Source organism: Phalacrocorax aristotelis, chromosome 2 (assembly GCF_949628215.1).
Source record: "Phalacrocorax aristotelis chromosome 2, bGulAri2.1, whole genome shotgun sequence".
Taxonomy (NCBI): domain Eukaryota; kingdom Metazoa; phylum Chordata; class Aves; order Suliformes; family Phalacrocoracidae; genus Phalacrocorax; species Phalacrocorax aristotelis.
This window is the reverse complement of record NC_134277.1, coordinates 8,717,249-8,742,935: the sequence shown is the minus strand read 5'-3', so window position 1 is coordinate 8,742,935 and position 25,687 is coordinate 8,717,249. Positions and strand designations below refer to the sequence as shown.

The following is a 25,687-nucleotide window of genomic DNA, read 5'->3' as shown; positions in this document are numbered from 1 at the left end:
TGCTCTTCTAGGGAGGGAGGGCTCTTCTACAATCATCTTTTTCGGCACCTTCTTTTTCTTCTCTCTTTTTTTTTTTTTTTTTTTTTTTTCCCGGGGAAACAACTTAAAAAAAAGCAACAGACACCTGATCGCCAGCCGTGAAAGAGAGGTGGGGAGGGGAAAGGCGAGGCGGGAGGCGGGACCGGCGGCTGGAGGGGCGCCGGGAGGCCGCCGTGCCCGGGGCGGCTCGGCCCCGGGGCGGGGGCAGGGGACGGGGGGCCGATCCCCCCACGCTGCCCGGCCCTGCCCCAGCCGGCCCGGCCCGGCCCGGCTCTGCCGCCGCCACCGCCCCGTCCTCCTCCTCCTTCCCCCGCCTCCCCACAGCTGGGGGGCGGGGGGAAGGGTTTGCGGGTTTTTGGAGGTTGTTGTCGTCGCTTTTTAAAAGAATCCGGTAAATTGTGTCTCTTACTATTTTTGTATTAATTCATTTTTGCTGCATTAAAACGTGCTTCAGCGCCCCTCTGTGGAAATCCGCCCGAAGTGGCTCCCGGCAGCACCGGCCGGCGATAAACAACGCGGTGCCGGTGCCGGGGGCGGCCGGGCGGGTTGGGCCGGGGTCGGGGCCCGATTCGGACCCGGAGCCCGTTCCCGGAGCCGGTCCCGAGCCGGGAGCGCCCCCGCAGCCCGCCCGCCCCGGCGCCGCCTTGGAGCCGGGCCGCGCTCGTTCGGCCCCGAGAACGGCGGCCGCTAATTACCGCTCCCGGAGGAGGCAGCGGGCGTGGGCTCGGGGAGGCTCCGGCAGAGCTGCAGCGGGTGTCCGGCCGCTCCCAGGACGGCCGCATCGGGACAGAGGGTGACAATCCCTGTTGCTCCGGCATCAGGCTCCGGGGTTTCCATAGCAACAGATGCTTGGGTTTAAAGGCAAGTGCCAGGGTAGCTGTCCCCTCTTCCCCTCCCCGAAATCCTCCTCCTCTCTGACCTCTAAGCTTGCCAGAGATACTGGGATTACCGGGCGTCGTTTTACGGGAAACACAAAGCCTAAACCAGAGTTTGCCCGTTCACATTGAGACTTGCTGCTGAAGAGCTCACAAACTTGCCTATACTTTAGCAAGTGGATTTGATGGGCTGAGATGTTTCTAAATGTGGTCTTACTCAAAGTTTTAGCTGTTAAGAAAATACCATCTTTGATATATGTAATTTCATCAGTCTTAAAAAATCCCCCACCTCAGTATATCATGTATGCAGTATTCTGAAGTGCAGCTCTCCCCCCCCTCCATGATTCCAGCCACTGCCTGATCAAAATCTCTTTACATCTGAATAGTTTCATCCGCTGCTTTTTATTTGTGTCTTCAAAGTCAGGGATGAAAAGTCTTAACATTTAGATGAAAAAGGAACCTTATCTCATCAAGAGAGAAAACAAAAACAAATGCTCTGCCTCCTTCCTGACAGGACTTAAAAGAAGGAATCATTTTGATCTTCACAACTGAGATCCTGACATTTAATTAAAAAGCGAGATGAGCACACAATGCTCTGACGCAAAGGTCTAGCTTCTGAGTCTTAACGACACACATCGGCACAGAGGTAACTTTCCAAGAGCCACCTGGACCCCTTGTAAGTTATGTTTCGGACACAAACTGACTCCGCACTACCAAAAACCCGGGCAGTTAGCTCAGCTAAATTTCATCTTGAACTGCATGAACAGTGGCTCTATGACTATTTGGAATTGGTGACAACTAGCATTAAAAAAAATAAAGGAACGAGAGAATCAGATTAAAAAAAATAATATGTTTTTAACTTCTAAGGAAAACTAGGGCACAAAGGAATAATCAAAGAAAGCCACAAAAAGGCAAGACGAAACCACCAGGCAAAAAAAATAAACAAACCACCAAAGATTAAATGTCTGAATTAAAAAGTCTCAAAGAAAGTACAGAAAAAAAGGAAACATTCCGCCTGAGAGCTCAGTTCAAAACTGAACGAGCCACTAAGGACCAGTTCAGTTCCAAATACATTCAGTTTGTGGTTTTAATTCTTAAGAACCAAGATTTCCCATAATCGAGTTTGTCTAGTCATGCACACACATATTGTGCATGTATGTGTGTACACAAGACATGGAAAAAATATTTTAAAGGAACATAAAATTGCAATGTCAAATACTTCAAGAGCTCAGTGAAAAACAACCAGCCAAATGGTCCTCATCCACCAAAAAATTCCTGATCGTGCAGCTTTGGGCTGTGATTCATTTGCCCTGAAATAAACAATTACAGCTATTTAAAGGCCTTCCTGATTCCAGCTCTTACTCCGTGACAGACCAGGGACAGCAGAAGCAAAGTCACGTCATGCTCTGGGTATCGCGGTGGGTGAAGGAAGACGGTTTGCTCCAGTCGGGAGCAGCAACACACGTTTCTGTAGCCCTGCTACGGCGAGAGTGACCTTGTGCAGAAGGCCTGAGCAGGCAGCCGGAGGCAGAAATATCTTGAATAACCCCCTGCAATAAGACTCACCAGAACCAGTCTGTCGATGCCATTACTGAAAGCAGGAGGATTTTTCTGAGTCACAGGGGACCCAGGTGATTTCATTAGGGACTCTGGAGAGCACTTCTGTGCACAAGCTATCTCAGGATGTAGGTTGTCCCCAACAAGCATGCATTACGGTAGCGCTGCCCGCCTCTCGGCGGGGGATGCAACCCAGCGCTCCCAAGTCACAGCTCAGTGCTGGGACTCCTCTGCTCTCTGCTTGCAATTCCATGGTTAATTTGCTGTTCACCTGTGCATGACTTGGAGCCCAGAGTCCTCTACAATGTCCTGTTTGTATGACCAGATACTGTCATACAGTTTGCACACCAACAGGGCGCGGAAAACAGCGTGGAGCCCAAAAAAGAAACACAGGAATCGCTGAAACATGACAGTAAAATGACAATAAATAAACACTATATCAGTAACTGGGGCTTCATTATAGCAAAAGACCTTTTCAGCCGATGGCAAGATTTGAGGAGAAGAAAGCAACTTGCATTATGAAATATGTTTAAAGAGGCAAAAGATTTTAGAAGCATAAATATAAGATTCACGTCTTTAAACACACACATTGTATGTAAGGAAGAACCTTCCCCTAAATTCTGCAAACAGATCCCAAGATAAAAATCAAGGCATTTCAAAACAAACAGGGTTCTCAAGAGACTCTTAGTTGTATATTTAATTCAGTATCCAAAGTTTTGCAAGGAGGTTTGAGTCCTAACTAGTGACATTTCCATCAAAATAAAGTGTGTTAGCTTAAGATATTTTCCTGCAGCAGCAAAGTAATTATGTTTTACTGACATTTTTAAAGCATACAGATAAAAATGACACTTGGTTTTTCCACGTTGTATAAATAAACAGCATCCCCACATTTCAGCACTATTAATGTAACACTATCAAAAGCGGGTCAAACCCAAGCCCTACTGCCTTTAAAACTGTACATAAAATATTTCTTTTTGGACAAACGTTCTCAAAATTACACTGGCAAAGAAACAACCCAGCCATGATCCTCTTGGATATTTAAAAAAAAATATTACTTGTGTCTGTCAGGGGATTCAAGCGTTGTAATTCACGTTCCATTCTTCTGTTCTGACTAAGCAATTTACGTTTGCTTAAACTTTGAACTTGTCATCTAAATAACACTGAGTTTGTTGGAGACAGAGCTAAGCATGTTTCTAGTTTTCATGTGGCGACAGTTATAAGCAGCTTATTTGTGAAATTTTTTAATAATTTTTCAGTAGTTCAAGTACACTTTTTATTAAATAAAATATTATATTTTCCTTTTCCAACTAACTTTTAAAGAAATTTTAGAATTTTCTCGTTATCTTTTCATATCACTCCAGAAAACCCTAAATTATTATTTGCTCTTAAAATGTCTGTATTTATTAATATCATCCCTCTGACTTTTTATAATAGCAACTCTCCAGGCACTACAGAAACAAAGACACACTATTTTAACTCCTATTACTATTGTTAGCCGAGACAAAAACACCCAACTCTTGAATCTGTAATGGCCTCAGGCTTATGCCACCTATACATCTGCTGTCCGGTGTCATCTAAAAACCCGACCAAACCAAAACAGAACAGAAATTCTCTTTCCAATGTCAAATGCAACAATTCAGCAGTCCCGGAGGGTACACTCGGTCATACATTTTGATCTAATGTGCGTGCTGGGGGAAGCATACAGTTGTGTCAAGATAAGTGACACTAGGGCTGCTGAAGACTGAGGGGTATTATATACTGTGGAATTAGTAGGCTGATCTGTTCACTTTCTTACGGCATTATTTGCGCTAACAGCAACTCAGAGCAAATTTTGTAGAAATACAGCATTGGACAGTGAATGAGCCAGGGACATAGAAAGGCCCAATTTTCTCTGGCAGCACAGATATTATTAAAAAAAAAAATCTTGCAGGCCTTACAATGATTAAAAAAACCCCTCCAAAACCAACCCCAAACAAAAAAACAAGATAGCTTTCCACGCTGAACTAAGAGAAGCATTGGAAAAATTAGCTTTATGGGCACTGCAAGAATAATTCAATCTTCCACAAGTGCTTGAAAGAAGGCTCTTCGTGGGGAAAACACTGATACTAAAGTATGGGGAATGATAGGCAAGATGGCTTTACAGGATACAACATTTTGGGGAAAAAAGGAAGTAGGCTGGAAGAAAAGGCTCTTCATGGGAAGAGATGGACCCAGAGGGAGCAGTGAAGAAAGAAAACCAAAAGCACATAGAAGAGGCAGGGACACAGTGAAGTACCAGGAGGGTTGAGAGAGAAAGGAGATGAAGGCAAGTGAGGTCAAAGAGGCAGAAAAGAAATGGACCAAAGCTGGCAGAGATGGAAAGAACCATCACTCCTGGAGAGCGGGGAGACAGGCTGGAGTGTGACAAGGTTAATTGGAGCCACACAACGGGAGGATTTTCAAAGCCAGGGAGATCAGCTGCTCTGGAGGGTACTTTGGTGCCTGCTGGATAAACGTCCGCTCAGTGGGCAGCACACAGGTGGTTTTATCCACCAAGAATGTTGATACACACCTAGGCCTAATTAAATGAAACGAGTAACACGTAGCTGAGTATCAGCAAGTACTTCCCTGTAGTGCGAGCAGGGCTGTTTCCAGAGGAAATGGGTAAAAGTCCTAATGCTGAGAACGTTTATAAATAGCCTGTACAAGGCACTAGAAAATGTGCTGCAAGGCATAATCCTGCCAACTGGCAAAAGGACAGACCACATGACCAACAAGGTTTTTCCCATCTCTAGTTTTTATGATTTTGCAACTGGTGCAGGGGTGATGAAAGGCACAAAAAAACCACACAGAAGAGCGTGCTCAGGAGCAACGGTCGTGCAAGTTTGCTGCTAGAAAAGGTGACTGCAAAGCCTAAGTAAAAGAAGGTACAGGTGCATGTCTGTCTGTACAGCTGTACACCACACGGAGGTCCTGGCCTATGACTGCACCTAGTATTGCAATACATGCAAATAGGAATTTGTGCTGAAGACTGTCCCTCTTGCCTTAATTAATATTCTGTCCTTGGAAGCTTTATCTAAGAGAAGTTAGGACGAGATCCCAATTCCATATCTTCAAGACAAGCCAGAAAGTTAAGCATTGAAGTTACAGATAAATACATTTTTCTTTGGATGCCAAGAGCTGTTGGCAGCCATGGAAGATGCAGCTAACGTTGCTGAACTGGTCTCCACTACGCATATTCTTTTCTGCTTTGCAACTTGCCAGTATTTGATGCCCAAGTCAGATATGCCATGACAACCAGTCTGCCTGATTAATATGATCTCTCGAGGTTTTCAGTAAGAAAAGGAAATATTTTTTTCTTCAGAAAGGCAAAGTAGGCTGTTGCAGGTCTATTAAAAAAATAATAATTTTGGAAAAGTGTCTACTGGTACTTCAGTCAGCTACTTAAGGTGGACTCTGTCTTAAGGCGAGAGACTACGTTCAGCTCTGTACATGAAGGGGGTGCACAAGGTTCTTGCTCCATCTTAAGTGCTTGACCCACATCTGCACACCCTTAAGTGCCCATGTTGGCTCTCAGAGATCATTGTTAGCACACAGAAGCAGCAAAACCTTGGAGAAATTCTGAATTTCCACTTGCCGAGCACCGCATGCAGAATGTTGGAGAAACAGAAGGGATGTAACTAGTCAGCATTTCAAATGCATGCCACAGATTTTAAGGGGAGCAGACAGACAAAACACTTTCATTGAAAGACTTCTTTATAATACAGAGATTTTCTTTAAACAGATCTGTGACTTCTCAGACTACCCGGCACTAAACTGACAGCTTTCTTGTTGCTTGGAAGAGAACTAAAATCTAGATTTACTAAAAGACCCGGGGGATGTAATGACATAATTCTGGGTTTTAGAACCCCACAGCTGAAGGAAAACCCTAGAGAGAAATATGAATATGCAGAGAAAAAAAGCATATAGAGACAGATGGACATCTCAGAAAGCCTAGCTACCATTAGACTAACAAAATACCCTTCTACTCCTTTGTTCTCATTCTGGCCCTGTCAGACTTACATTTCTTCCTCCAGTTTGGCACAGCTTCAGCATGTCCAAATATTCTTCTCTTGCAGCCCTTTACAAAGAAAGGAGCAATGATGGAGGTTTGTAAAAAAACCCACCCTGTGAGAGAGCATGTTGGATATTCTCTAGGAATAAATACTGGATCAGGGAAACCAGTCCAGTTTCTGTCTCCCATCAGGAGTACAGACAGATGAGGAGCTGTCTTGAGATGTCTTCTCAGGGCAGTTATGAATGTACAGAACAGCCACTGTAGGTGCTTCAGAAAGTTTTCAGGCTGAACAGAAAAGCATCTCATGAGTTCAGTCATCTAGAACTAAGTGGTCCATAAGCAGGGACTTTATGGAACGCAGTTCTAGATTAGCTGTCTGAAGTCCCCTAAATCACCTAAAAGTAATTCCTTTTTGGATTTGGCACTAATTACAATTGGTGGATGATTGTGCTACTTCACTATTAGTGCTGGTGCATGTTCTTCCCTCCTATTTGTTTTTATAAGTTGATTAGAAAAAAAGCTTACCAGTTCACTTATAGTTTTCTAAGTACAAATTACCCCATTCATCCAATTCACCTGTCTTGGTAACATAAAATCTAAAACAACTGAAGCTCTCAAAGGCTATTTTAAAGGTTTGTTAATCCTTTTGGTCAACTGCCATTATGTAACAGCAAATATATGGGATTATAAACGGCTGTCCAAACAGCGTATTCATTTTTCAAGAGGTGGGAGACACAAGGACAAGAATGGAATACTGATAGGAGATAAATAAATTATGTCCTTACCGATTTAACAGAGGTTTATGAGCACAGTTATTTAGGATCCACAAACAAGCCACTCAAAGAGAGATTTTCATTTTCAATACCTCTTAGGATTTAACTCATCAACCTATGTGCTTCCTTTTAACCTTACTGCAATCTTTCAAACTATATCAAACAGAGGCACTCAGGTCGGCTTCGCAAAGGTATTTAGGAACATGAGGTACTGGAATACACACTGGAATTATCAAAATCAAATCGGTGATGGCGTAATCAATATAAGTTGCTGCCTTGGAAAATTCCAGTGGATATTCACATGCATCTTTACATATTCACTGTATGTACCTAAATTTAGGGGCATTTGATTTCTAGCTGCTATTTAAGCCAATATAGATCTTATTGGCTTGCTAAGTAATATCTTTAAAAAATAAATAACCCCAAAGCTTTGTGAAACAAGACATGCATATGTTTACTCCCTCTTGACTTGGAGGTAGATCTATATGTATATTTATTTGGATATGCCAAGGAATCATAAAAGCATGCCAAGTGAACCAAACTAAAATTGTGAAAACTAACTTTAGAGATGTTTAATAATTTCACTGCCAAGACAAAAGCAATCCGGGACTCTGCTTCATTGTGATCTGAATATGACTGTGAAAGGCAATCCCATAAAATTTTGACTGCAGCTGATAATTTCAAACATCCAACAGAAGTCCGATTTTCTGTTCCACAGGAAAATATCTAATTCCCTCAAAGTTACGCAAGCACACAGCAGCATTCAGATCCTCTTGTTCCTCTCCACAAAGCAGGCAAGCAGCAACTAGGCAGCTAAAAATGTCACAACAGGGCTCCAAGAAACAACCTTTGAGTCCATCACAGTTTCTGCCACAATGACATCAACACGGCTTCAGCAACACAGCCAGAGCTGCATTTTGAAAAAGCACCGACACTGAAAGCAATTGTTGAAAAAATGAAGCCACCATGACTTAAGGCAGTAACAACTTCTGATGAAACCCCACTTGCTACACTAGTTGATGCCTTCCCTCCAGGAACACTAGCAGCAATGAGCAGAGAGAAACAGCACCACCATTTATCTGGAATTTAAGGTTCTTGAAAATAATCAAATTGTTTCTCAACACTACATCTTCAATGATTTTATATAAATAACTGCCCTAAAACCTTCTTCAATTTCAGGAGACTGAGCAAATTTTACCATATTTTTCTGTGGAATTTGTTTATTCTAGCCATTATTTACCAATTTAAGTAGGTCTTTGCCTCTGCAGTAACTCAGTAAAACAGAAACCATTACTGATTCTGGGGATAATAAATTTATTGAAAGTATCCTTTACTGAGAAAAGAGTACCCCCGTTCAAAGGAACATATCCTTGCACTGGTATTGCTTGGTATTTTTGGAAGTGGATGACACCTCAAAACCTGTTTGCATGGCCTAGTTTTGTCATCTAGAAACATACAGGTCTTTCAAAATAAAGCACGTGTGGTACTGGCATTTGCAGCATATTATGACAAATGCAGGCAACAACTTGTCAGAGGTGGAAACATTTGTTAGATAACAGAGACAACATAACCAGAAAGTGGGACAGTCACCCTAAAAAGGGGCAATACTGTGTTGTGGCTAGAACTTGAGGTGTCACATTGGACTTACAAGAATTTAGATGACCTGGGATATTTCCACCAAAGGCACCTTCTGCATTTTGTGGCTCTCAGAGCTTTCTTTGTATTAAAAAGGAAAGAAAGCACTTGCAAGGGGCTTAAATCTTTGGAGTTTGGAATTTTATTACTTTCAGAACACTCACCAAGGCCTACTTCTAAATAAATACACTGGCAGTGATTTAATCTTTGGCCTACCTTTTCCAGGGAGCTGCAGAGACCCACTGCTTTATCTGTAATGTACCTGTGTGTTGAGTTTATGATCCAGGGCTGAGGGGCTCCCTGTTCTCGTGGCTGACTTTTGACTGGATTCTCACACTGAGCTGCAGCCCCGCCCCCCACCATGGGCAATTCTCTAGCCAGGCCACCTAGTTTAAGAGGCAGCAGCAGCTGCACGTCCTGCCACCTTGCAAGCCCCACATGTGCCCCAAAATATTTTAAATTAGGTTTGTGGGTCAGCTGCAGTGTGGGCTGCTGGCGTATCCCAGCTTAGTACTGCAGCCATGGTGGGAGAGGTCTGATCGCACCTTTCTGCTTATTTTATGAGCAGCCTAAGGCAAGTTTACAAAGTAATCTCTCTCCCTCTCTTCTGTGTTACCAGTAGTGCCTTTCTATAGAAAAAATAAAAAAGATACTGATATGTTCACAGTGTGATTTCTAAGCTGACAGCAGGCCTTTAAAATGAGAGCACAGACATTCTATTACATATGCTCCATCACACATAATTTCTGTCTATTATCTAGTTCATATTAGAAAATAGTTGTAATTTCTTTATCAGATCCCTTTGGAAACTCACTGCTGTTGGACCCTGCCCTCTACTGACATGCTTCTCTTGTGAACACAATGCAGCCTGTTATATACATGACAACCTAGATGGCACACTAATTTAAATGAGATGAGTCTTTTATGGAAAGAGAGGGGAAAAAAAATAGAATGACGTGAGGACAAAGCCTAAAATGCTAGTGATTTCTATTTCCTATGTCAAATAACTGGGAGAGAGGGCAAAAGGAAAAAAGAATTCTATTTTTCTAATTATTAATTAATTCTTAATAATATCTAGGGATAATTCACTGGGATCAATTTTATAAATAAGAGTCTGGATCTCCTTCTACCTTTCAGAAATAAAACTGTTTTGTTTATAGTGCTTGTCAAGCCTGTTCTCTGAGTTTGATACAGAAAACAAGCCAGACCTGGTAGAAGTTGCAGCGGTAAACAAGCTGTGCCATTCTGCTAACCTGCAGCATTAGCACATATGGCACACAGCAGTGCCGGTGGTGTGGCAGCACTTCCACTCCCACCAGTCTGTGCCCTCTGCCCAGCACACGCTGTTGGAAGTGACATGGGAGGAAGCATTTGATATCTGTTTTCACTTAAGGCCCTTAAAATGGAGACAACATCCACTAAGACTTAGAGTAAACTTCTGAAATAAAACTCCTTGTTGGTGTTTTACAGATGAGACCATCGGAGCGAAGTGATTTGCTCATGCAAGTCTGTACTGGGGGAAAAAGAGTGCACAGGCTTCATCCTACGGCCATTGATTCTACAGGGTAACAACTCTCTTCACCTTGAGTACTGAGAAAGTTCAGCAGAATTAGCAGGAGGTGGAGCATCAGGAGAGATGCCACTTGCTAACTTTGGGAGCAAGGGGCCCCAAACCAGGGCCATTCACCTGGTCTGGCACACAGCTGCTTGCCTCAGACAGGCAGCTAACGGGAGAAAAAGCTGAAGAGTCAGAGGACTACACCACAAAGATAGTAAAACATCCCTGAGAAATAGCATTCTTCCCAGGTCATTACTATAGATGTCACTGGTGTGTGTGTGCGTGCTCAAGCAATCTGTGTAGTTCGCAGTTGTGTTTCTTATGCTACGGTTGTTCTACATTTGCAACCGCAGCCCTGAGAAAAAAACTAATGTGCTGGTTTCTCTTTCTGTAGCATCCTCGGGTTATTCACTCCAGCACAACTGACAGAAAAAACAGAGTTACTGCGGGCACAGAGAATGCTTTACGCCCTCCATAAAATCATTTGATAATCCAAGGAAAACTTTCTCGAGTCCGTTGTTCAGATTCCAATGAAATTAATTGTATTCGGTGGGAGCTTCACCTGGCTAAGGGTTGCAGGGTCTGACAATATCTGGGCAGGTCAACCCAAAGCATTAAACCGATTCATAATCCTAGAAATAAATATTTGGAGAAAACCCTCTAAATACAGATCAGCATCACCACTTGAGGGTGCTGCAGTAGTTCTTAAATATTAACTCAAAGATGTGCTACCAGGCAGGTACTGTACACAGAGCTACGCGGCAATAACTCACCTAATTACTTCCATGGAGGCACTCAGAACATTTGGAGCTAAATTTGCACAAAATACAGCTGAACAGGAGATCTTCTTCTGAAACAGAGGTTTAAATCCTAAAACCTTCCTAGCTAACTAAGGTGATACAATAGGATTCTCCTTAAAAATAGCTGGAAAAAGGAAAAATTAAGTAGAACAAAAGCGGACTCTCAATTATGCAAGCACAGGAGTTTCCAACTTCAAAAAATTCATGACAAATATAAATTCTCAACCCTGCACACACATTTCCTCTGACTGTAGTACAAGCGAATGTTTCCCAAGCATATCAAATTGATTTTGCTATAAACTATTACAGGATTATAGTCCATTTGAATAGTCTTCACTACAGGAAACACACAAAACTAGTCTCTGTGGGAAATATATTGAATAGTCAGTAAAGCACAGAGCAATACCAAAATACAATAGAAAATGGTTCAGAAAAGCCACAGCAACCTAAATGCAGAGTCTGAGTCAGGCATTATGTAGGATTCTCCTATTTTGTAGAATCTCCCTTTTATCATAAAAGACATTATTTGTTTATGAGGATATAAAAAACATGAAAAAAAGAGCAGACAATAATGAAGTTAAAAGAAACTTATAAAACCATTATACATGTGAAAGCATAGTGACTGCACATAAAATGAGCTCTGGTTTGGTAAGCCTGTCTAATTCTGGTTCTTTTATCTGACTCTTACCAGACACTCAAGAGAGCTGGTCAGGAACTATTTGATGATACCCTTGGAAAATGCTGATACAAAACTGCTGGTGGAAAAAGGTCTATTTTAAAACAAAATTCCCAGTTCAAAGATGTTTGTGGAGGGGGATTTATTGCTTAAGGTTAGAAGATATAAATGGACCACTTTCAGACTGAAAATAATGGAAATTTATTTCCAAAAATTAAGTGATTTTGAAATCCTGATGAAGAATGAAAAAAACAGAAAGTCTGAAATGAAAATAAAGCATTTCAGTAGACCCAAACTAATTTTATTCTTTGGCTTGCTGCAGAGCAGACATTTCCAGGACTGATTACCCATCCCAATTCAGAGCAGCAAAGTTTTTGAAGCCTTGAAACCTGAGTCCTTAATTCTAATCTCTTTGCTGGGTGCCCACTAGGACATGGTAGGTTGAAAGACTTTCTGAAACGATTTCAAAAGATTATGATTACCTGGACCTTGGTCTTGTAGTCAAAGTACTGCAATAGGCTAGAAGAGTAAGACTGCCCTGGTGCAAGGGTGAATATAACCTACGAACAGGTAAGTACTCGGAATACTCCTTTGCAATGCGAGGTGCAGAGTCTCAGCCTCCTTCCATGTCCTCTCCCTTAGGTTCAAGGTTCAGCAACTTGCTGCTGCTGCTATCCACAACATGCATTTCCCAGGGCGGTACTCACATGGATAAAGAACTGACCCAATTTTAAGAGACAATTGATTTAACCCCAGTGAACATCTTTACGCAGTACATTCGCACAGCTCAACAAATGCTTGCACCTCGCTTTCCCAGCAAAGGAAGACCAAGGGAAAGCAATGAGGTGAGGGTGAATGTATCAAGGAGAGGTGTGCATGAGCCAGAAATTCATTCTGCATATGATATGATTAGCTACACAGTTCTTCTTTGGCCTTAGCACTCTAATAGACTGGAGTCATTTGGCCCCTACACTGCAGTACTCAGCATCAGAAAAAGAGAGCAAAAGACACTGTAGATGCTTTACAGAGACAGGACTAATCCCTGAGCCTATGAAGCAAGACATTGTTTTATTAGGGCATCTGAAATTAGGGCCAATATGTCAATATTCCCTTTCTTTATAAAAAGTGTGTTAGAAATAGGCAGACAATCTGGACATTATGTGGGTTTTTCTACAGCCTATTCATTTCTACATCGCATTGTTCAACTAGGTATTTTTAAATTTTCATTACTTTGCAGACAGTGCCCTGATTATTCCTCTGAGAAAGGTAATCTTTTAAATACCTTTATAAATGCCTTTACACACGATTAACATTAGTGCAAAACCTACCCATTTCCCTATATCAAGGTCACAAATACCAGATGAACACTTCCAATGAGCAAAATAATAGTTATGTATAATTTTTACAAGTTAGACAACTGCTGTGAAGACTTTTTTAAAAGATAAAAATAGCAGAAGAAGGCAGAATACCATCTTGGCCTCATTTAAAACATGAGTCCATTTCACACAGGTTTATGTGGAGCTCCAGCTCAGCCTACACATATAGCAAGAGTCAGCAAACAGGCCACAGCCAAGTGATTTGGCTGTCAGATGCACAGACAGGAACTCCTGATTACTGCCTTGTATCCCTACTATGTGGGAAATTATGCTCCCAGCAAAGTGATGCATTTACCTCCTATTAACTTCAGTCAGACCAGGATTAAATTTTGGGCAAGCTTCTCTGATTCTGTTTAAGTTATCCCAGGAATAAAATGCATGTATAATAACCGCCACCTACCCCAGAGGGGGCTGCGAAGATTAATGGTAGGAAAGCACCTGGATGCCAAGGACAGACATTTGTCCTAGTTACATCCACATATGAAAAATGATCAGAGTCTTTTGTCTCTCAGAAAATGGTCACCGTTACTTTAAAATATCTATTCAAGCTAAGAGTTGTGAACTCAAAGACCAGAAGAACTGAAATTATTAGCAAGTAACATGTAACACTGTAAATGTATTTCACTGGGAAAAGGTCAGCGTTAGAGATGTGAGACAGCCTTTTACATTAGAATAACTCATATTGCCTTCTCTTCATTAGTCATGTATTTCCATAACTCTGTGCTTTCTTTCAGTCATCTTATTTAACAAAAAGGATTTACGTTTTGTGGAAAACAGCAGTACGGAAAAGGCATATTTATGAAGTTTGCCATTGCAAAATCTTTTGTATTAGATAAGTGTTAGCAGCACTTAATTTTTTCAGTAAATAATTTTATTCTTTATTGCACACTCCTACCTTATATTTCATTCAGTTTAATTATACCAGTAACATGCTGGGTAATATTTCTAATTTTCCTTCTGTAAATAACTGGTATCATAGCAGATGCCTGTAAGCACTCATTACAAATGAGGAACGCTTGTCACTCATATTAAACCACTGTGGTTTGCGATGCACAAACATTTTTAAAACATTCAAATCTTTGGGCTGAAATATTTCATTCAGAGGAGCATGCGGTTGCTTTGTGTCAATGTACACAGGAGAGAGAGACAGCTGTGTAAATACTGAATAATGGCATACTGCAAAACAGCCCGAACTTCCCCACAGAAGCATTTCAAAACATCTGCCCTCCTACAGGCAGGACTTGAGCACTGTATTTTGTGCATAGCACAGTCAGGATCTACCATGCTTTTCCTCCTGTGCAGCGTGCATAGAAAGGGGACAGCAAAGTGATTTCATTATTCCTGCTTCACATTCTGCCTTCGTGGCTTCACTAGATGAGCAGCAATACTGCTACTCTTGAGATAATTAGCGCAGGCAATTACTAAGAGATTGTTAATGTTTTGCAGAAACACAAATAGCAAAAGATAAATAATTCCTCCCTTAAGATCTAAACCAGAAGAATAATTAACAGCTGGAGGGGAGGGGAAGCAAGAAGCTACAACACACTCTGGAACTGCAGTCTGCTATCCACTTTTTTTCAGGAAAACATATCTGTTGGTGCATTATAGCCTTTACTCAAAGCATCTATCCTGCATCAGCAAACCACCTGCAAAGGTCACCACTGAGTTCAGTGACAGCAGGATTGCACCTGAAGTTGGAAATGCTCATCCTTAGAAATGGGTGATCCTAATAATGTGATCATATGGCCCAGTCCTGTAAGAAATGTTCAGTCTGCACAGAAATCTTCGCAAGATCAGGGCTACAGCTTTATACTGTGGTGGTAACACTCTGAACAATCACCCCATGAACCAGCACCCTCAACTTTACTCTGTGAAGAGCTAAAATCCTTCTTTCACTCCTTGCTTTCTCCAGCTCTATCGTTCTCTTTCCTGTTAAAGGTAACGCTTGGTTACTTTTCTGTATTTAGTAACTTCTTTTGCTCCTCAGGGGGAGTGAAAATCATCCAAAGTAGAATTAAGACTTATCAACAATGCTGTGTTTTAATTCAGGACCCCTAGAAAAAGCAGCTGAAGCTAACCCATCCTTCTTTTCTTGCTGCTCCAGGTAGTGCCCTACCTCATTTCTTTTTAGAAGACATCTTCCCCTGTTCAGACACGAGTGCTTATTTATGTTCTGCTTTGAGACATTTTGAGCTTGTGTTTGGGTATGTCAGAGAAAGCTGTTTGCTGGGCAAAGAGCTACACACTGATGATCCTGTGTGTAAAGAAAGCATTGCCCATCATTGTCTGTCATTTACGTATCTCTTCCAGAACTCTGCCAAGCTTCAGGGCATAGCAGAGGAAGACACATGTACTCCACCCTCACATACAGCAGTTCTGATTTACCGTGTATCAGTACAAGGACAGAAGAGAGTCAGGCTTCCCCTTTCTTCTCTCTGGGTCTTTAGGCAGCAGATGAGCAGTTTACGCAGCTAATAGCATGTGACGCACCTCTCTCGCTTCCCTCGTACAAGAAGCGCCATATGCTCCTGCTTCCAGACTGTCTCTCCAGACAGGATGGCCAGAGGGTTCTGCAATCCAGGGCAGCATAGCACAGGAAGGCAGGAGTACAGAAGCAGTGTTTCTATGCCCGGTTACTTTCCTGTTTCTAGGATTACTGGTGAGATGAGGAAGTACAGAATGATTCACGTCCATTTCTTAAAATCATCAAAGCAAATCGATGAGATGCTTTCTGTCTGCAGCACTGAGCGAAGGGGAGTTCTGGGCGAAAAGGTAATTTATAAAGAACAGAAAGGAAATAGCGCGTGTGCTATGACAACTTATTTGTTTATTTAGATTTAAAATGATTAACAAATTTGCCTCTCCATGGGTCTCAGTGCCCTAACATCATTAATCACTCAATAAAATTTCAACAGCTTTAAAATAATCAGTCTTACAGAAACCCAGTCAGCCAGCCACTTTCACAGCTATCATAGAATGTCCTGAGTGGGAGGGACCCACAAGGATCATCGAGTCCAGCTTCTGTCCCTGCACAGGACAGCCCCAAATTTCACACCATGTGTCTGAGGGTATTGACCAAATGCTTCTGGAATATCACCAGGCTGGTGCCGTGATGCCACCCTGGGGACCCTGTTCCAGGGCTCCACCACTCCCTGGATGAAGAACCTTTTCCTAATATCCAACAACAAATTGAGGAAGGCATCCTTCCTATCACTTGCTTCAGTGCAGGAGGAAGGAACCCGAAGTCCTCTCTGCCTTTTGCAACATAGTGTAATTCTTTAAATATGGGATGTTTCAGATCTGTGATTAGAAATACATTCCAGAGTCCTGGAGCACATTCTGCTAATTGCCTTAGCTTTTAATGAGGGTATGGGTCAGGCACCCTTCTGATCTCAGCTCGATGATGCAAGCATGATCCTTGTGCTGGACAAGCTCCAGGCACAACCGATCGTAACTGGTATCTTATGCACGACCCAAAAATGGCCAGCGGAGCTCCTGGGCTGGTCACGCCAAGCAAAATGTTTCCTAAAACGGAGTTCAGGCAGCTCACCTTCACCCACACCCAGACATGACTGGAGAGACAAGCTAACTTCCAGCACTTCAGACTCACTTTTGAAAATGCTAGCAAATATGTCAGTATGTACACACACACCCCCACACCCTCCCACCTTCAAGAGTCGCCTGGACAGGGTGCTGGGCCATCTTGTCTAGACTGGACTCTTCCTAGAAAGGTTGGACTAGATGATCCCTGAGGTCCCTTCCAACCTGGGATTCTGTGATATATACACAAAGCACTGGCGTGGCAAAGTTTGGAACCTCAGTCAGATGGGAGACATGCAGGGCTTCCAAACTCTTGACAGTTTGAAGCTGGAACCCAGGCTTGATCCAAAGTCCAGGAAGGACAATGGCAGCTCTTTCACAGCCTCCAGACATTAGGACTCGACGTAGTGAAAGAAGACTTGAATTCTCCCAAGACTGGAAAATTAAACCCAGAGAGGTACTGGCTAGGGGAGTAGAACATTTACGAGAGATGATGTTTATCCCTGGGATTATTTATATGTGAAGAACCAGGTTTCTTGTTTAATTGTACAGGAAGTACAGCCACAGCATGCTGTTAAAATGAGCAGTCTTTTGATATTTCAGTAAGCTTTTCTATTCACACAATGGTGCAATATTTCACTCTCCTCCCACACTCTGAATTTTACCTGGGATGCCCTTGTCTGTACATATCTTTCATGATTCTGGCACAAATGAGTACCACAGACATGTCAAAGCACCACCAGTTATTTCACTAGTGTACTACAATGCAGTACAATATACGGCATATTGCAACTACGAAATACATTTTAATCTTTCCAAAACCTGCTTCCATGAAAGGGAGAAGTTCAGAGTACTATTTTATTGCCTACAAGTTGAGAAGAGCTGTGAGTCTGAATGAACTCACCATCTGCAATAACCAAATTTCTTCCTACTGTTTGAAAAGCAAATATGCACAGGAAAAGCAATAACCATCTATATATGTCAAAAGGGCAGAAGAATCCTAAAGTTCAGTGGCCTATTCATATAATATCAATGCCACAAGCTTGTATTCAGTGGGGACTGTTCTTTTCCAGCTGGAATTACACTGGTTTCCTTTTAGCAAAGCAATGCAAAAACCAATGCAGCAGAAAAAGGGTTGCATGAAAGCAATTTTTGATACCACTCACTTTGCCCATTTCCTTACTGCAGATTTCCTTCCTATTTCTTTCTGTCTCAAATCAGAGCAGCAACCTTTGCTTTCTTAGATTAGCACAATGACTTAATGCAGACATTTTACATCGACCATTGCCATGATTGATGGAAATATATTTGTTCCTACTGCTTAATGTTAAACAGCTGAGGTCACGTTATAGGCTAATTTAAAATTCAGACAATCCTACTGGCGTCAATGGGATCATGTATGGAGCAAAATGTTGCTTCAGTTGCATTTCTGACTCCTGAAGCCTTCCAGTGTATCTTAACACACATCTTTGGTGATGTTCTAATGGGTACATAGCAATGAGAGTTATTCACAGCAGATGGTATTTTGCACTGCTGCTTGCAGATTGTAGTATTTGGATTTGCCAGTCACATAACAAACAACTGGCCTAAAAGCAGACAATAAAAGCAGGAGATAAAAAAAAAATATGCATTTTTGTGGAGTAGCAGAACTAGTGAAGCCAACTTTTCTATTGAGACACAGCTAATGGTTAGATTCTCTACTGTCTAATGAGTCATTGGGTCTGACTGAAATTTCTCCTGCAGGTGGGGCATTTCATAACAGCTCTTCCTTTATAAGGCCTTGAGTGCTTGATAAGACCAAAAATTACACTGCAGTCTCCCTTCAAGAGTCTATGAATTTTGTGTTTTCTTACCAGGCAACCTATTTTCAAAGAAAATTGTAGCAATATAGACATCTACCCTCACATAGCTTTGCCAGAGCTGGTTATAAAGTTACTGAAGTAGGGAAAATAAGACCGAAAGACACAAGCATGACTGTGAATGCCTCGCCTTCTTTGGAAACTTTAAAAAAAAAAAAAAAACAGAGAGAAAGCATTAGAAAAGTATACTTACTATCTACAGTTGGGGTCTTCAGTCAATGGAATTAAGCATGCTTAAAACTTATGAGCTCTGAAATCATACTCGGGAAGGGTATCTGCCTCTCCACTGACTAGAGAGCCCAGGTTCCTCCTAAGACACCTGAACTGAATGCCCAGAATGAGTATCCCTTAAGTTGGCAATTTTGTAGAGAAAAACCTCTGGGGATCTAGTGGATCCCCCCAAACATTCCCCTCCATGGATCCAGGGAATTTCCTTTGAAGTGTGACTGTCAAGTTTTAATGGTCTCTGATTATTAGACAATCTATGAGCAGACCCACAAGCACTATGTGGTGAAGCTCATTCTGAAGAACTTCTAGGGAAAGAAGCAACTGGATCATTTATGCTGAAGCACAGCTGGCACAAAACCAAGAAGTGGCAAGATTTCAAAGGTACAGAGCTTTTGTGAGACTGTTCTGGCATAGATATGACACATCCTCTGGGGTATTTGTAACTATTAAGATGTGGTGTGATGTGAATACTGTTTCAGCAAGAGAAGGATGCTGCATTTGGTGAAAATAGTTGCTCTTTACATCAGTTCAATGTGCACAAAACAAACTGCATCACGTGTACAGAGAAGTAATCACCATTCCTGCACCTGTCACTACTGGAAGGCCATCTGGGACCACATCTTCAACTTTATTTGGGGCAACACTCCGTCTCAAGCTCAGCTGCAGTCACTGGGGCTCTGTTCTGACATCAGTAGGATAACCAGTAAGCAAGGACTGCGTGCATTTCCTGAAATGTCTCAGCAGTCTTGTCAAACAGCTGAGAACAACTAGGGCAATATCAAGAGATGCAGAGTTAGAATTCGTGAAAGAAAAAGGATTTTTATTATTTATATTCCAGCAGCATGTAGGAATCCCAACTGTGATTGAGTCTCAGCGTGCCAGACAACATATAAACAGGCAGTGGAAGCCAATTTTGGCTCTGAAGAGCTTACAGTCTTCAGAGGCAAGACAGACAGAAGGTGAGAAAAGAAACAGAGAGAACTAACATACACACAACAAAATCAGTTGCTGGGCTAAGAGTAAAGCTCTGTTTCCCTCCAAATACTGAAGCCTCTCCTCTGTCCAGTCTGTCATACCGCCTGCTAATCAAAACAGTCTGCGTCTTGAATGCATTCACTTTCCACATTATCTCTGCAAGGTAAGCTATGAGGAGCCCCAAGCAGAAAGCAAGCTGAAGCAGACTTCCAGAAATGAAAATGATCAGTTTATTCTGCTATAATTCTTCATGAATCCATACTAGGTTATTGCTCCTTTGTCCTTTACTTTTCTTTTACCATCTTTTTTTTTCCCTACTAAGTAGGTCACCTCATCTCCTGAAGTATGAAGCCATAAGACTATGAAAGCATAAAGGTGATTTATTCCTCTCTGTGTGCATGATCTTCTCCACAGAAAGAAGTATGGGAATGACTACAAGGTTCATCATCAACTTCCAAGAATAGACAAATGCCTTTGTTATGCTTCTGTGGCATATCTCAAACACAGGCGGGACGAAACCTACAGGGAAGACATAAGAACTCTTGCCATTAAGTTGTCCACTAAAACATTTGAGCATGGTCCAAAGGTTGTAAAAGGTCAGAGACTAATTTTATTTCAGAATTTTAATTCGCTAGACTTAAGGCCGTTAATGTTTTTTTTTTTACCTCTCTCTCTCAGACCTCTCTGCTCCTGGATACACATTTATATTAAATTTGTGATTTACAAGCATCATGATAGACTGTCCTTTGCTAACATCTTAAAGGGCTCTCAGGCACCATGATTCTTCACATATGATGCTTAATTACATTTTAATAAGTTGTTCTTGAGAAAATAAATCTCCAACAAGTGAAGCTGACAGAAACTCAAACCCTGCACATGCCTAAAATACAAAGTCTTTGCAGAATAAAATCAAACCCTTTTTTTTCCCCTTGGTACCTTTATTTTGCATCTTTTTAAGCTGAATTCTCTTTTGACTAATTCCAGAGATCTCAGTTCACGCCACCAAAAAAGGATCACAATAGATGCTTGTTCTCAGGAAATCTTTCCATGTAAGACAGGGCAAGATTGAAGAAACCCACAGAGAAAAGCATTCAAGCTGTCTGTAGTGAAGGAAAAGCTTGTGGCTATTTTATCAAGAGGTGGATGCTGATGCTACAGTTCCGGGATTATTTATGAACATACGAGACAGCGCACACATGCTCACATACGCAGATAAACACAGTGTGTTCAACACAGTCGGGAAGGACCTTGATTCACAAGTAGCCATTTAAATAAATATACCGTAAAGCTGACATTTCAGTCTTATGGAAAATGTTTCTGACAATAGACTAATGATGTGTGTCCTTAAGAAATTAATTCTAGAATACCATATTCCAAACTTCTCTGAAACAAGCAGACTCTTCAGTACCTAAGAAATGAAATTATGTAGAACAGGAAGATTTCCTTAGAAAGTTAAAGCAGAAAAGAACATATTAAGAATCTGTATCTTTTAAGATGTCCCTACCTCAAATTTTCACTTACATTAAAAGCCCACTAGCTTCCCTAAGGATCAACAATTTTTAGGATCGAATACCTTTCCTCGGAATTAACTACAAGTCCATGGACTCTATCATCACCAGAAATACTATCTACATTCCTCTGCATCCATCCATTCCCTCAGGTGGATACATTTTTCAACTAAAAGCAGAGCTACTTTCTGGGCATTCTTTATCAATGCTTCCTTACTTTTGAGAAAACAGAGAACAAACCATTCAAAGTAAGAAAGCTTTTATGTGCAAACAAATCAATGAAGTTTACAAGATGAACTATGCTGAGATCTGATTCCAGTGAAATCAAAGGCAACTATATTAGTGTAGGTTCTGCTGACCTGGAGTTTTCATTAGATCCACAGGAAATTCTAAGCTCTTAAAAATAGTTGTTAATAATGCCAGATGACACAGTTATGCAATTATCTGGCCCATTAGTTTTGCAGTTTACAACGACTAGCAAGTGGTTTTCCAACACTCTGAAAACTTTGATGAAAAACAGTATGACGATAGACTAGATGATAACAGTGCTGATACCACAAACTCTGCTCAAGTCCCTACTTCAATTATACCCAGGACTGGAATACAGGTGCCTTCTCGGGATTAAGAGAAGAAGTTGAGATCCTATCTCAGTGTATGTGAGAGCTCCCAATGCATCCAGCAACTGTCAATTCAGGTTCCTCACGTATCTAGAGTCTCTGAAGCCACATTATTTGAAGAACCAGATTTTTCACACAATTTAGTTACTGCAGCATGCTCCAGATGTGCGTGGAAGGAGCAGAGTCACTGACAAAGAAAGGACACACTGAACATCTACTAAATTTTGAGACTTCATTTGACCTACAAGAGCAGTGAGCTTAATAGTGCTCCATCCATTAGTATTACTGGCCAAGGCTGCTCAATAAAGGCTTTACGATGAAAGCATAGCAACCACAGCAGGCATAATTCTTAGTGTTCTCGTGGACAATGACTAAATCAATACTGAGTACCAGCCTCAGAGTTTCCAGATAGCAACACGGTAAGTCTTCCTTCTTCATATAACTTCAATAACAGCCTGCAATAAACCATTCAGCAGGCACAAAATTCCTGCATTTCAACGCAACAGCACAAATTTTCCCCTTCTAGATTGTCCTGTTGTGGAAACAGGATAGATGGGCCAGCATAAAGTATGCTACCTAGACATGCATTCACTTCTACAGATTTGCTCCCGCATGGTGAAACTTCTCTTTTGTGATATTCAGGTGAAAGCACCGTTATACAGCTCCAGGGCACCACAGTTGTGCATTTTCAACCTGCATCCTCAGTTATGTCTGCAAGGACACACAAGAAAAACCCAACAATGACAGAGAAGGATCCCAAGCCAACAGTGTGTCAGACTTTCCCTAGAAACCCAGTATGGAGTCCAGAGTTAACTGTTTTCTTATCACCTGAGCTATTGGCTATGCTAGACCCTCACTCTACGAGCTGAGCTTTCTTTCACACCTTTAAGTACCTATAATTTAAATATTTATAGCTAAGCTCTAGTCACATAAACTCCCTTTATAAGTAATAACCTCTTTAAGTTAGGACTAATTTAATCTATTTCAGCATCTATTTCATACAGAGATGAGTTCTGTTCAAGCCTCAGTAAATATACACACTAGATCCCCACAAATTTCTGTAGGAAACTGGGATGACCAGCTCAGATGTAATGTGTCTACCCTGCATATGCCTATATTAAATCAGGAATCCTGAATCAATCATGAATTAATCCTGCCCTGTGTCTGCCAGTGTCCTAAGTGGACTGTAACACTGTCCTCTCATAAATATACTGTGAAGAAAAAGGTATTAAAGACTTATAAATATATGATATATATAAAATATATGATACATATAAAGATATGTGGCTATTATGGCAGTGTGGCCACAGGACAAAGCAGAGCTGGGACTGCATGGCCCTCAATAACCATATATTTTGACACCTTCTTGGGAAGAATTTAGGTAAATAAGGGGAGCTTTCCAGCCTTAGGACACAACAAGGAGACACCACAGCTGTTAAACAAGGGGTATACTTGTGGTCTGACCTGAATTGAATCTAGCCAACACTCTCTGTGCAACATTTCTGTGTATATTAAACCATTCTCAAATATGCCAAAATCAAAATAGACCAAGTATGGTTTCTTAACTGCATGCATAATCACTTCTGTAGTATATACGTAAATACCATAAAGGCACTGCAAACGTGTAAGAATGTGAACAAATATTAATTTTAAATGTTTGAAAAAACCCAAGCTCCCTAGGATGCCTGGCCTCAGTGCCATATCTGACTCGAGAGCACAAATGCCTTTGATTTCCAACCATTAACTCACTTTTGAAACTGGGATGCACAGGCCAATAGACTTGAGGGTGGCAAAAACTGCAAGGACCCTTAAGAATCCCTGTGACTTTGTCTACGTGTGAAGTTGCTCACCACTGAATGCAAAAGGGAAAACAAACAGAGCTGGCCCCAGCCAAAAAGGTGATGGAGAGGATAGGGTAATACCACAATCAACTTCTTTCTCAGGAAGAGTACTGTTTTCTAGTCTAACCCTCTTTCACAGTGGATTAAGCTAATATGGAAAAAGCAATGAAGAACAGTGTCCATATACCTGTCCTAAAACTGCTCCATGCACAGGCAAGCATCAGCTTAAACGCCCACTGGCAGGCCACTGAAAAAACACTGTTTGGCAGTGTCTGCTACACTCAGAATCAAGTGCATGGAGAAGCCAAGATTAAATCTATAGAGATATTCAGATGTAGAGGCTCTCTTCTGTCAGATGTGGATATGTCTCCATGCATCACAGCCTGATGAAAGAAAAGAACCATGAAGCCAGGCTGCTGTTGGAGAGCACGCATTCTACGAGGTCACAGCACAGGGGAGAAACCACGCGTACTTCAAATGTAAGATGCACAAGCCAAGGGACTTGGGAGTGTGAGGTGGAAGCCGAATGTGTGATCTTAACTTTATGTGTGAGACTTGTCAGGCCTGCCTGCAGCCTTACAAAAACACTTACAAACCAAAACTCAGCCAGCTGGTTTGTATTTTCATTGTATTTCCTAGAGGCAAAAAACAGAGTCTGCTCACAAGTCGCATTCATATTCTCCTCGTGTAAATTTTATTTTTCAGCACAGCTATGATGGGTTTAATTTCACCTTGATTTCTTTGGAGGGTAAAAGCATTACAGAAAAAAATACATTTCTTCTGCTTTGCCTTCAGCCTGAGAATGACAGCAACATTCTCCCTGCTAAGAAACTGGTAATGCTGCAGTGATTTTTATCACTAGCACTTGTATCTCCTGGATATTAATAGATGTTTGGAAAATGCTGTAGTATCTCATTATTTATAAAATATAACTGGGTAATTCTGCAAAGAAATGCATGCCTTTATATCAGGAGCTGAGCAGATTGTTTGTCTTACTCTGCAGTTTACATTAATGGACCAGTAAGGTTTGGCGTGGTAAGGTGAGGTTATCATCACAGACCGGACAGATCTACAGTCCTTATGCAATCAGCATCTAACTTGTCATGACAAAGGTACAGCTGTACTCCTCCTACACGCTGCAAAGTCAACAAATGTGAGCGCATCACCTGTAACACGTATTTCTCCAGCTCATTACAGTGCAGAGGTATGCCTTATTTTGGAATAAGCTGACCAACAGACTATTGTATTAGTCAATACCAGAATATCAAAATTCAGACAGATTTTAAAATGGAGAAATTAAAAAAGAAAAAAAGGCAATAAGAACAAGAAACTACATTCCAGTTAGAATAATGACGTACACAAATATGGGTTGGGGAATTTCCAGATAGATGAAAGTTCTAAGGGAAAGAATCTCATATTAAAACAAATCTCAGTATGAGACAATAACATCATGCTTTGGGGAACTGCAGATACCATGCTGGGACCAGTGAAGGAGAGAAAAGCTTTTAATACACTTCCGGTAAGATTTTTACTTGAATCAGCATTTGGGGTTGTGTTCCCATTCTGAGACATGAAATATAGATCAGTTTGGAGACAGCATGGAGAAAACCAAGGAGAAACACTTACACAGAAGGAAAAGTAACTGTTTAATTGAGAAGGGTAAAAAAAAAGCCCAACAGCTTTTTAACAGCCAGTTATAAAGGACGGGGCAAAAGTTGCCATGTGTGTGATGGACAGAACAGATAGTAGAAGTTAGGAAAACAAGAGAGGGAAAACCTTTCTAAGGATGCTGTA

The 25,687-nt window shown here is 41.4% G+C and overlaps 1 protein-coding gene across 1 annotated transcript in view; it reads right to left on the bottom strand.

Annotated features, from left to right (window-relative positions):
• The window catches only part of DPP6 (dipeptidyl peptidase like 6), a 578,451-nt gene that overhangs the window by 426,211 nt on the left and 126,553 nt on the right, over positions 1–25,687 (bottom strand). The window lies entirely within an intron of this gene.